The following is a 12,864-nucleotide window of genomic DNA, read 5'->3' as shown; positions in this document are numbered from 1 at the left end:
GATCTCTAGGGTGGAAGAAGCTGAGTACTCAGCCATAGCGGTTTCAGATCATGCCCCACATTGGGTGGACCTGGAATTAGGAGAGGAAAGGGAGCAGAGAACACTCTGGCGATTAGATGTGGGACTGATGGCAGATGAGGGAGTGTGTGCAAGAGTGCGGGGGTGTATTGAGAGATACCTGGAGGTCAATGACGACGGCGAGGTCCCTGTGGGAGTGGTATGGGAAGCACTAAAAGCGGTGGTCAGAGGAGAGCTGATTTCCATTGGGGCCCACAAAAGGAAAACAGAGGCCAAGGAAAGGGAAAGATTACTGGGGGAGATTTTAAGGGTGGATAGGGAATTTGCAGAGACCCCGGAGGAGGAATTGTACAGGGAGAGGAGACGACTCCAGACGGAGTTTGACCTTCTGACCACCAGAAAGGCGGAGGTACTGTGGAGGAAGGCACAGGGGAGGAGGTATGAATATGGGGAAAAGGCTAGTCGCCTGTTGGCTCATCAACTGCGCAAGAGGGCAGCAGCGAGGGAGATAGGAGGAATTAGAGACGAAAGGGGAGACACGGTGCGAAGGGCAGGAAAGATAAATGAGGTGTTCAAGACCTTCTATGAGAAACTGTATAGGTCTCAACCCCCAGAGGGAGAGGAGGGGATGCGGCAGTTCCTGGACCAATTGAGGTTCCCGAAAGTGGAGGAGCAGGAGGTGGTAGGCCTGGGGGCACCGATTGGGGTGGACGAGGTTATTAAGGGACTGGGAAGCATGCAAGCAGGGAAGGCCCCGGGACCAGACGGGTTCCCGGTGGAATATTACAGAAAATATGTGGACTTGTTGGCCCCGTTGATGGTGAGGACGTTCAATGAAGCCAGGGAAGGGGGGATTTTACCCCCGACGATGTCGGAGGCGACGATATCGTTAATTTTGAAGAGGGATAAAGATCCGTTGCAGTGCGTGTCCTATAGACCTATTTCATTATTGAACGTGGACGCCAAATTGTTGGCAAAGGTACTGGCATCGAGGATAGAGGACTGTGTCCCGGAGGTAGTGCACGAAGACCAGACAGGGTTCGTAAAAGGGAGACAACTGAATGTTAACGTGCGACGACTACTAGGGGTGATAATGATGCCCCCAGTGGAGGGGGAGGCAGAGATAGTGGCGGCAATGGATGCAGAGAAGGCATTTGATAGGGTGGAGTGGGAGTATTTATGGGAAGTGTTAAGGAGGTTTGGGTTCAGGAACGGGTTTATTAGTTGTGTTAGACTTCTTTATGGGGCTCCAACGGCAAGTGTAGTTACAGGTTGACATAGATCGGAGTATTTCCGACTATATAGGGGAACAAGACAGGGATGCCCGCTGTCTCCATTGCTGTTCGCGTTGGCAATTGAACCTCTGGCCATGGCGTTGAGAGACTCCAGGAAATGGAGAGGGGTGATTAGAGGGGGAGAAGAACACCGAGTCTCGTTATACGCAGATGACCTATTGTTATACATGTCGGACCCAGCGGGGGGGATGATAGAGGTTATGCGAATTTTGAGGGGGTTCGGGGATTTCTCGGGGTATAGGCTAAACATGGGGAAGAGTGAATTATTTGTGATACATCCAGGGGACCAGAGTAGAGAGATAGAAGGCTTGCCTCTAAGGAAAGTGGAAAGAAACTTCTGATACTTGGGGATTCAGATCGCTAGGAGCTGGGGAACCTTGCACAGACTTAATCTGACACGGCTGGTCGAACAAATGGAGGAGGACTTTAAGAGGTGGGACATGCAGCCTCTGTCGTTGGCGGGCAGGGTGCAAGCAATTAAGATGATGGTCCTCCCGAGGTTCTTATTTGTATTTCAATGTCTCCCTATACTAATCACCAAGACCTTTTTTAATAAAATAGACAGGAGCATCACGAGCTTCGTGTGGGCAGGGAAAGTTCCAAGAGTAAGAAGGGGGTTCCCTCAGCGTAGTAGGGACAGAGGAGGATTGGCACTACCGAACTTGGGCGATTACTATTGGGCCGCCAATGTGGCAATGATACGTAAATGGATGATGGAGGGTGAGGGAGCGGCGTGGAAAAGACTGGAGAGAAAGTCCTGTAAAGGGACGAGTTTAGAGGCGCTGGTGATGGCGCCGCTACCGTTCTCACCTAAAAAGTTTACCACGAACCCGGTGGTGGCGGCAACATTGAATATCTGGCGACAGTGGAGGCGACAGAGAGGGGTGCGGGGAGCCCTGGTGGGGTCCCCAATCAGGAACAACCATAGGTTCGCCCCAGGAAGAATGGATGGAGGATTTCAGAGCTGGTACCAGTTGGGAATTAGGAGGGTGGGAGATTTATTTATAGATGGGACTTTTGCGAGCTTGGGAGCATTGGAGGAAAAGTATAAGTTGCCCCGGGGAAATTTCTTGAGATATATGCAGGTGAGGGCGTTTACTAGACAACAGGTGAGGGAATTTCCGTTGCTCCCGACACAGGGGATACAGGACAGAGTGCTTTCAGGGGTGTGGGTCGGAGAGGGCAAGGTGTCAGAGATTTACCGAGGGATGAGGGAAGAGGGGGAGGAGTCGGTGGGCGAACTAAAAGGAAAGTGGGAAGAAGAATTAGGGGAGGAGATAGAGGAGGGTATGTGGGCTGATGCCCTAAGCAGGGTAAATTCCTCTTCCTCATGCGCCAGGCTTAGCCTGATTCAATTTAAGGTGCTACATAGAGCACACATAACGGGAGCAAGATTGAGCAGGTTCTTTGTAGTGGAGGACAAATGTGGGAGGTGTGGCGGGAGCCCGGCAAACCACGCACATATGTTTTGGGCGTGCCCGGCACTGGAAGGGTATTGGAAGGGAGTGACGGGAGTGACTTCGAAGGTGGTGAAGGCCCGGGTCAAACCAGGCTGGGGGTTAGCTCTATTTGGAGTTGCGGATGAGCCGGGAGTGCAGGAGGCGAAAGAGGCCGACGTAGTGGCCTTTGCGTCCCTAGTAGCCCGGCGCAGGATCCTACTCATGTGGAAGGAGGCGAAACCCCCTGGACTGGAGGCCTGGGTAAATGATATGGCGGGGTTCATTAAACTGGAGCAGATAAAGTTTGCCCTGAGAGGATCGGCTCAAGGGTTCACCAAGCGGTGGCAGCCATTTCTCGACTACCTAGGGGAACGTTAGAGGGAAGACAGATGACTAGCAGCAGCAACCCAGGGGGGAGGGGGAGGGAGGGGGGGGTTTAGTTTAGTTAAGGTCAAAAGATAATGGGGTTTTGTTATTTGTGTATTGTTAAAAATTTCTGTATTGTTACGTTTGTTTTGTAAGAGGGGAAAAATTGTTGTTTGGGAAAACAATTTTCAATAAAATATATTAAAAAAAAAGAAACAATCTACCTTTGCCTTAAAAATATTCAAAGATTCTGTTTTCACTGCTTTTTGAGGAAGAGAGTTCCAAAGATTCTTAACCCTTTGAGATGAAAGAATTTCTCTAATCTCTGTTTTAAATGGGTGACACCTTACTTTTAAACAGTTTCCCTAGTTCTAGATTTGTCCACAAGAGGAAACATCCTTTCCACATCCACCCTGTCAAGTTCCTGTTTGCTGTAAGGACAGTAATTCCAAAGAGAGTGAAATGTGTGATAAGTATAAAAGGAGAATATTCCTCTCTGCAGTTTAAAGCACTAATTGCCTACAAAAAGAAAATAGTGTTTAGTCATTAGTACTTCTGGCCATTTGTTATAGTAAAAGTTTTTAAATGCAAAATCGCTTTGTGCCAATTTTTTCAATCAGAAGTTCAAATTTTCTTTTAGAAGTGACAAGGCCCTATTGGGATCATAATTAATGGAATAATCATTTCTGAAGATAGCAAAAGTCGTATAAGAACTTCAGCAGGAGATAGGCTGAGGTGGATAATGCTACAGAGGTGCAAGCAGGCATGGTCAAGATGCAGGGTCAGAAGCTCAGCTCAGGATCAAGAATGAAATAAGAAATTGTGACTCATCCAAGGTTGGATAACTTGAGGAGCAGTCTGACAATGCAAAGGCAGAGAAAGGTGATGGTAAGCACTGGGTGTTGTCAGCATACATGAACACCCTAGCATCATGGCACGGTCGCCCAATAGTTAGTAATGCTGTTTCACAGCGCCAGGGTCCCAGGTTCGATTCCCAGCTTGGGTTACTGTATGTGTGGAGTCTGCACGTTCTCCCAGTGTCTGAATGGGTTTCCACCAGGTGCTCCGGTTTCCTCCCACAAGTCCCATGAGACGTTAGGTAATTTGGACATTCTAAATTCTCCCTCTGTGTACCCGAACAGGTGACGAAATGTGGAGACTAGGGGCTCTTCATAATAACTTCTTTGCAGCATTAATGTAAGCCTACTTGTGACACTAATAAAGATTATTAGTATTATCGTGTCTTTGAAGGGCTGCCAAACACTGAGTTTTTAAGTTGTTGATGATGTGGGAGCAGGAACAGAAGTCATTGCAGGAAAACTGCTATGACTGGAAAAGAAAGAACAGTCTTATTCAGTTGGACAATGGAGGAGAGAGGTTGGAGGAGAATGATGTAGTTAACCATGTCAAAAGTTGCAGAAAAGTCAAGAAAGACCAAGGGATTCTACACCAGTCACAGAGGATGTAATTTTTGATGTTGATTAACATTCTGAAATTGTCTGTGATATAAGTAACTAGATGACTCATAACCTTCTCTAACTGTAATGTTACCCAATCCTTCAGCTTTTTCAGACATTTGTTCTCAAGGGTATCAGCTGATCCGGTGACCATCTCAAACTAACTCCAATATGATGCGTTACCTAAACATGAGGAGAACGTCCTCCCCCAGCTTTGCTACATTATCAAGACTTCTTTTTTATATCTCCAAAATAGTCCCTGCCTCTGCCCTCCTTTTCTCATTTACTGACAAAACTCTAGTTTATGTCCCAAATATTCCAATGCTTGACTTTTGCTATGCTTCCTAGTTTGCCTCCCCACAGGAACCCTTTCTAATAATTCATCTCTAGTGCTTTAGTCAATGTCTTCACTCACATTAACTCATCCTCTTTAATTGCCACTGGCCTTCTGAAAAGCTTTATCCAATTCTGCCTGGCAACCGTATCCACAGAATCACAGAATTGTTATAGTGCAGGAGGAGGCCATTCAGCCCATCATGTCTGCGCTGGTCGGTGGGCGAGCAGGGCAGCCGCAGCAACAAGAGCTCCCGCTGGTGGCCGCGATTCGTGGCGATTTCGGGGAACTCCCCGAGTCTTCACACGCCGACTATTGTCGGCCTTTGGGGCCGCCACGAGCAGCCAGCGGGGCCGGTTTAAAGACCGGCGAAGAACCCCGTGCAGGTGTCGGGGGGGCTGAGGCGCCGGGTCTGGCACGGCAGGTCAGAGCAGCAGGGGCGGAGCTACGAGGAGGCCGAGGCAGCAGGCCTGAGGCCAGGGCACCATGTAGGGAGAGTGCTCCACGTCGGATGGCTCCCACCTAGGAAGAAGAAAGAAGGTTGAAGCCTGGTCCCAGGTGAATGCAGAGGAGAAAGAAAGAAGATTTAAGGAAGTTTGGTGAAAGTTTTTTGTTGTTTTTTTTCTCCCTCCCCCCACCTTTTTTTTTTCCCAAAATGAAGAATGTCAGATTGATGAAGGGCAGGAGGGTGAAGGGGAGAGAGGAGAAAGGAAAGAAGATAAAAAACAATAAGCTGCTAAAGGATGCAAAGAGCAGCGTCGAAGAAAGGAGGAAACGCGGGTTCGCCGCCGAAGGAGAAGACGAGCAAAAGTGTTGACAGGATGGCGGAAGCCGAACTGCAAGGCGGGGCCGCACTACTTACGGTGGAGAAGATGACCGAGGTGATGGTGCTGGAGCCGGAAAAACATTTGGTGAGGCACATGGAGGTCTTGAGGAAACAGATGGCGGTCGTGTTGAGGTCATTGTTGGAGGAGGCATTCGGCCCGATGAGGGTGGAGGTGGCAAAGGCATCGGCCAGGTGAGAAAGCAAGGCGAGAAGATGAAGGAGGTGGAGGAGGCCATGATACGACACAGCGACCAGGTCACCTCGATGGGGGACGAGCTGCGGAGGGTGGTGGAGGTTAACAGAGGACTCCGAGCAAAGCTGGAAGACTTGGAAAACCGCTCAAGGCGGCACAATTTGAGAATTGTGGGCTTTCCCTAAGGGACAGAGGGCCCAAGGCCAACGCAATACTTTGCTAAGAAGTTGGCGGAGCTAATGGGGGCGGGTGAGAGCCCCACCCTGTACGAGCTAGACCGAGCTCATCGGTCATTAAGGCCGAAGCCCAAAGTGAATGAGCCGCCAAGGGCAGTAATTATCTGCTTCCATAAGTTTTGCATGAAGGAGAAAGTATTAAGCTGGGCGAAGCAGGAGCGTGAGGTGCTGTGGGATGGTACTGTGGTTCGGATCTACCAGGACTGGACGGTGGAGTTGGCAAAAAGACAAGCGGCGTTTGGGCGAGTGATGGCGGCTTTGTACAAGAAGGGGGTGCGATTTGGTGTGGTGTACCCAGCGAAGTTGAGAGTAACACATAACGCCAAAGACCTTTATTTTGAGACAGCGGAGGCGGCTGAGGCGTTCGTGAGGGCAGAAGGCTTGGGACTGGAAGAGAGACTGTGGACTGTGTTTGAGCGTCTGGAAAATGTACAAATGTTACAACTTTCTTTTTACTGATTTGTATTGAAATTTACTTCTCTTTGCATTGTTGCAGAGTTCAAGTTAATGGCGTTCTGTGTTGCGACGGTTAAATGTTATGTTAGTGAATTGTAGGGGTTGGATTGTTGGGTTTGTTTTGGTGTTTCTTTCTCTGGGACTGGGCGGAAGGGGGCGAGAGGTCTTGGCGGGGTGAGCCACCCGCGCTAGCTAACTAATGTCAGTTCGTGAACTGGGGTGAGGTGAGAGGAGGACTGCGGACATTGGAGCCTGGATAGTAGGCTTCAATGGGCCTACGAGGCGAGCAAGAGGGGGTGGAGGGATGGATGTTGGGGGATGTTTTTGTAGGGGGGGTTCTTGGGAGGGGGGGGGGGGGGGGGAAAGGGGTTCGATGTTAACAATGGACAGGGGCAGGTCAGGCTTATGGGGCAGGGCACGGTGGTATGGTGATGGTGGATAAGAAAGGTGGGGGGGGGGGGGGGCGGTGAGAGACCCCCAGTAAGGATAATCACGTGGAACGTGACAGGGTTAGGAGGTCTGGTCAAGAGGTCAAGGGTGCTTGCACATCTTAAAAGTTTGAAAGCCGATGTAGCAATGCTGCAGGAGACTCACTTGAGGGTGAAGGACCAGGTGAGACTGAAAAAGGGCTGGGTTAGCCAAGCGTTTCACTCCGCATTTGATGGAAGGACTCGAGGAGTAGCAGTGCTGGTCAGCAAAAGGGTACGCTTCCAGATGGAGAAGGTGGTGGCAGATCAGGGGGGTAGATATGTGAGTGTGACAGGGGCACTAGAGGGGAGATTAGTGGCACTGTTAAGTGTATACGGTCCCAATTGGGACGATGTGCGATTCGCGAGGAAGGTGTTTGCGGCTATTGCCGACTTGGACACGCATGAGCTGATTGTGGGGGGGGACTGGAACTTGGTGCAGGAGCCAAGGTTGGACAGATCACAGTCGCGCTGGCTGGTCCCATCAGGGGGGGGGGGGGGGGGGGGGGGCGAAGGCACTGGCTGGGCTAATGGTGGAAATGGGAGGGGTGGACCCTTGGAGGTTCCTGCATCCAAAGGAACGGAAGTATTCGTTTTTCTCAGCGGTCCATAAGGTATACTCGTGGATCAACTTTTTTGTGGTGGGGAAGGCTTTGCTGGCTGGAGTCAAGGGGTCGGAATACTCTGCAATTGCAGTGTCAGATCATGCTCCACATTGGGTGGATATGGTGCTGGAGAAGGGGGCAGCGCAGAGACCGGGGTGGAAACTGGATGTGGGGCTTTTGGGGAACCAAGTGTACTGTGAGAAAATAACAAAAGGTAATTAAGGATTTTGTAGGTTTCAATTGCACGGGTGAGGTGTCGAAGGCAGTCGTCTGGGAGGCTCTAAAGCAGTGGTGAGAGGTGAGGTAATTTTGTTTAAGGCCAGGGTGGATAAAGAGCAGAGGTTGGAGCGGCAGAGGGTAATAGATGAGATGTTGGAGGTAGATAGGAAGTATGCAGAGGATGGGGCCCGGCGAAGCTGGAAAAGAGGAAGGAACTACAGGCTTCGACCGACTGTCCACCAGGAAGGCGTTGTACCAACTGAGACGAGCAAGGGGTGCAGTTTATGAACATGGAGATAAGGCGTATGTTAGCAGATCAGCTCCGGAGGGAGGCAGCGGCAAGGGAAATTCTTTAGGTGAAGGATAGGGCAGGGAAGTTGGTGGTGGCCCCAGTGCTGATTAACAAGGTTTTTGATGAGTTTTATGAGAGGTTGTACAAGTCAGAGCCACCCGGGGGAGACCGTGAGATGCAGGAATTTCTAGATGGGTTGGAGTACCCGAGGCTAGGGGAGGGGGACAGGGCGACATTAGAAGGAGCAATAGTGGACCAGGAGATAAAGGATGCGATTGGGAGGATGCAGTCGGGGCAGGTGGCAGGGCCGGATGGGTTTCCGGTGGAATATTATAAAAAATTTAAGGATAGGTTGGCACCCCTGATGGTGGGGATGTTTGAGGAGGCGATAGGGAAGGGGGTGTTGCCGCAAACCTTGGGGCAGGCATCGATTTCCCGGTTACTAAAAAAAGTTAAGCATCCGATGGAGTGTGGGTCGTATCGGCCCATATCACTTCTGAATGTGGACGTAAAAGTGTTGGCGAAGGTACTGGCGGGTAGGCTGGAGGAGTGCCTTCCGAAGGTGTTAGGGGAGGGTCAGACGGGGTTTGTGAAAGGGAGGTAGCTGTTTTCAAACATTAGGAGGGTTTTGAATGTTGTTATGGCACCGGCGGAAAGAAAGGAAACAGAGGTAGTTGTGGCATTGGACGCCGAGAAGGCGTTTGATCGGGTAGAATGGGGATACTTGATGGCAGTGCTGGAGCGGTTTGGGATTGGACCACGGTTTGTGAACTGGGTAAAGCTATTATATAAGGAACCAAAGGCAAGTGTCCGCACAAATTATATCAGTTTGAGATACTTTTCTCTCCACCGTGGGACGAGGCAGGGATGTCCTATGTCCCCCCTGCTGTTTGCACTTGCGATTGAGCCGTTGGCCATCGCATTGAGAAGTTCGGGAGCATGGAAAGGAATAGTGCGGGGAGGGATAGAACATAGGATGTCCTTATATGCCGACGACTTGCTGCTCTATGTGTCGGAGCCGAGTGTGTCGATAGGAGGAATATTGGAGCTACTGCGGGTATTTGGGTCTTTCTCGGGGTACAAGTTGAACCTGGACAAGAGTGAGTATTTTGTGGTGTCTCGGCCGGGGGTGGGGGCAGGGGTGGTGGGGCTGCCATTCCGTAGAGCAGGGACTCATTTTAGGTATCTGGGGGTGCAGGTTGCCCGGGAGTGGGGGAGGCTTCGCAGGTACAACATCACTAGTTTGGTGGGGAGAGTGAAAACCGACCTGGCAAGGTGGGATGGCCTTCCTCTGTCACTGGAGGGTCGGGTACATTAAAATGAATGTGTTGCCACGATTCCTGTTTATTTTTCAATGCCTACCGATTTTCCTGCCAAATTCTTTTTTCATGGAGATTGAGGGAAGGATTACCTCATTCATATGGGATGGGAAGGTGGCCAGAGTGAGAAAGGTGCTGCTACAGAGGGGAAGGCAGGCAGAGGGTTTGGGTCTCCCGAACCTGATGTACTACTACTGGGCGGCGAACGTGGAGAAAGTGCGGAGCTGGGTCAGAGGGGTTGATTCTCAGTGGGTCAGAATGGAGGAGAGTTTGTGCAGGGGGTCGGTGCTGAAGGCACTAGCAACAGTGCCGCTCCCGATAGCTCCGGGGAAATATTCAGGGAGTCCAGTAATAATAGCTTCATTGAAAATCTGGAGGCAGTTTCGCCAACACTTTGGTTTGGGTTTAGGGTCAAGGGAAATGCCGATTCAGGGGAACCACAGATTTGAGCCGGGGAGGTGGGATGGAAGTTTTCGGAAATGGGAAGAGAAGGGGATTAAGATGCTAAAAGATTTGTTTCTTCGGGGTCGGTTTGCCGGATTGAGGGAGCTAGAAGCGAAGTATGGGCTAGAGCAGGGAGAAGTGTTTAGGTACATGCAGGTTCGAGATTTTGCCAGAAAGGAGATACAGAGCTTCCCAGAGGAACCGGCCTCCACATTGCTGGAGGAGGTGTTGACGACAAGGGGACTGGAGAAGGGGGCAGTGTCAGCGGTGTACGGGGCTATTCTGGAAGAGGATAAGGCACCACTGGAAGGGATCAAAGCAAAGTGGGAGGAAGAGCTGGACGAGGTTATAGAGGAGGGGCCTGGTGTGAGGTGCTCCGGAGAGTGAATGCCTCCACCTCATGTGCGAGGTTGGGGCTGATACAGCTGAAGGTGGTATATAGAGCGCACCTCATGAGGTCGAGGATGAGCATATTTTTTGAAGGAGTAGAGGATGTGAGTGAACGTTGCGGGGGGGGCCCCGCGAATCACGTTCATGTGTTTTGGTCCTGTCCGAAGCTAGGGGAGTACTGGAAGGAGGTGTTTAGGGTAATTTCCAAGGTGGTGCGTGTGAAACTGGACCCGGGTCCCCAGGAGGCCATATTCTGGGTGTCGGACCAGGCAGGGTTGGAAACGGGAGCGGAGGCAGATATTATAGCCTTCGCCCCGTTGATCGCCCGAATTCAGATCCTGCTGGGATGGAGAGCAGCCTCTCCACCCAGTGCCCTGGCGTGGCGGGGGGACCTGTTGGAATACTTGACCCTTGAGAAGGTTAAGTTCGAACTGAGGGGAAGCTTGGAGGGGTTCTACAAGTCATGGGCACTATTTATTATGCACTTTCAAGAACTGGATAACATCGAACATTAGTTGGAGCGGGGGGGGGGGGGGGGGAGAGAGGGGGGGGGGGGGAAAGAGGGGGAGTGGGGGGGCTGTGCAGATTAAGGGTGACTACGGGTAATCCCTGATTCCTTTTTGTCATTTGGTTATGTAAACATGCGGGCTGATGTTTGGGGGTTGGTGGGTGGATGGGATCGTTGTTATTATGGGGATTGACATATCTTGCTGATTATTGTTTATTGTTGATGGGTGTAAATGTGGGAGAAAATGTGAAAAAGGAGAATAAAAATGTTTTTTAAAAAATAAATGTCTGCGCTGATTCTCCAAATAGGTATTATGACTTTGTGCCAATTCCTTCCATTTTTCACACATCCCTCCACATTGATTTAAAAAAAAAAATCATCTAATGCCCGCTTGAATGCCTCGATTGAACCTGCCTCCACTGCACTTCCAGGCATTGCATTCAAGGCCTGAACCACTCGTTGTGAGAAAAAGTCTTTTGTTACATCACATTTGCTCCTTTTGCAAATCACTTCAAATCCATGTCCTTTCATTCTTCATCCATTTACGAACAGGAACAGTTTTGTCCTATCTACTCTATTCATCCCTCTCATGATTTTGAACATTGCTGTCAAATCTCCTCTTAGCCTTCTTCACTTCAAGGAGAACAGTCCCAAACTCTCTAATCTATTCTCACAACTTAAACTTTCCTTACTTCATAAATGTTTATGGCCATTAGAGCTCTTTACTCTGCCTCAATCCCAAAATTACTACAACAGTGCAACATCACTATTTTCAACAGTAACAAATCATATGGTCCTTGAATTAAAATATTAATTTTGTGCTAAGTTGTGGCGGTTTTGTGTTCTGTACTTGCACCCACCAAAATACAGCTTAATATCACCCTAAATTTAATACACTTAAGACCTTAACAACCACCACAATTAAAATATTTTCACCCCATTTGTCCAAATTGGATTAGTTAAATTTTCCAGAAATGAAAGATGGTGGCTATTCCACTGTAATACCTAGTCCTTCCTTGTACATTCAGTATTTTGGACAGGTAAGTGTTATATTACTGAATTGTAATATAAATATTACTCTTGTCATGTGAGAGTACCTTTAAGAAATGGGTGTTTATAAATGGGTATGTATATAAATATCTGTAGTGAGAGTACCTTTAAGAAATGGGTGTTTACAGTCCCACCATCCCAGGAAACAGCCTGGTAATCCTCAGATGAGAGCATAAGAACAAGGTGCAGGAGTAGGCCATCTGGCCCCTCGAGCCTGCTCTGCCATTCAATAAGATCATTGCTCATCTTTTTGTGGACTCAGCTCCACTTACCAGCCCCCTCACCAGAACCCTTAATTCCTCGTCATGTGAGAGTACCTTTAAGAAATGGGTGTTTATAAATGGGTGTATATATAAATATCTGTACTGAGAGTACCTTTAAGAAATGGGTGTTTACTACTGCAGTGATGTCAGAGAGTGGGTGGAGTTGGGCTGTCTGTCAGCCTTTTACTTTCATTTTAGGCTGTTTGCTGCAGGGTGTGTTTTAGTTTCATTTTCAGTGTTGGAGCTAAAGCCAGACAGAGCAGGTGTACTGTTGATCTCTCTGCCATGAAAAGACCATCTCTTGATCATTTGGTGAATTCAGAATTATAAATGTTTTCAGTAGGGAGTGTAAACCTGATGTGCTTCTGGTAAAAGGTGTTTTAAGTCTTATGGATGTTAAAAGGAAAGCTTAAAGGATTAATTAGTGTTGTATTATTTGGGGGTTGTATTTGAATTAATGGTTGCTAAGATGTTCACTGTATGTTTTAAAAAGGTTAACTTGAGTTCATAGAATCAACATTGTTTTGCTTAAAAAAATATTTTTCAATTTCTTGCGCATCACACCTGTAGAGTGGGCCGTGTGCTCCCCATACCACAATCTATTAAATGTTGTGGGTCAGGTGAACCCATTGATACACTTTGGGGTTCTCTAAACCCTGGCCCATAACACTCTTTTGTCTTGCCGAG

The 12,864-nt window shown here is 49.1% G+C and overlaps 1 protein-coding gene across 1 annotated transcript in view; it reads right to left on the bottom strand.

Moving 5' to 3' along the window:
• dnajc10 (DnaJ (Hsp40) homolog, subfamily C, member 10) overlaps positions 1 to 12,864 on the bottom strand; it is a 123,746-nt gene that overhangs the window by 19,933 nt on the left and 90,949 nt on the right. The gene's annotated exons all lie outside the window — the stretch shown is intronic.

The sequence above is a fragment of the Scyliorhinus torazame genome, chromosome 2 (genome assembly GCF_047496885.1).
Source record: "Scyliorhinus torazame isolate Kashiwa2021f chromosome 2, sScyTor2.1, whole genome shotgun sequence".
Classification (NCBI taxonomy): domain Eukaryota; kingdom Metazoa; phylum Chordata; class Chondrichthyes; order Carcharhiniformes; family Scyliorhinidae; genus Scyliorhinus; species Scyliorhinus torazame.
Note: the sequence above shows the minus strand (reverse complement) of the source record. Positions and strands in the feature narration are given on the sequence as shown.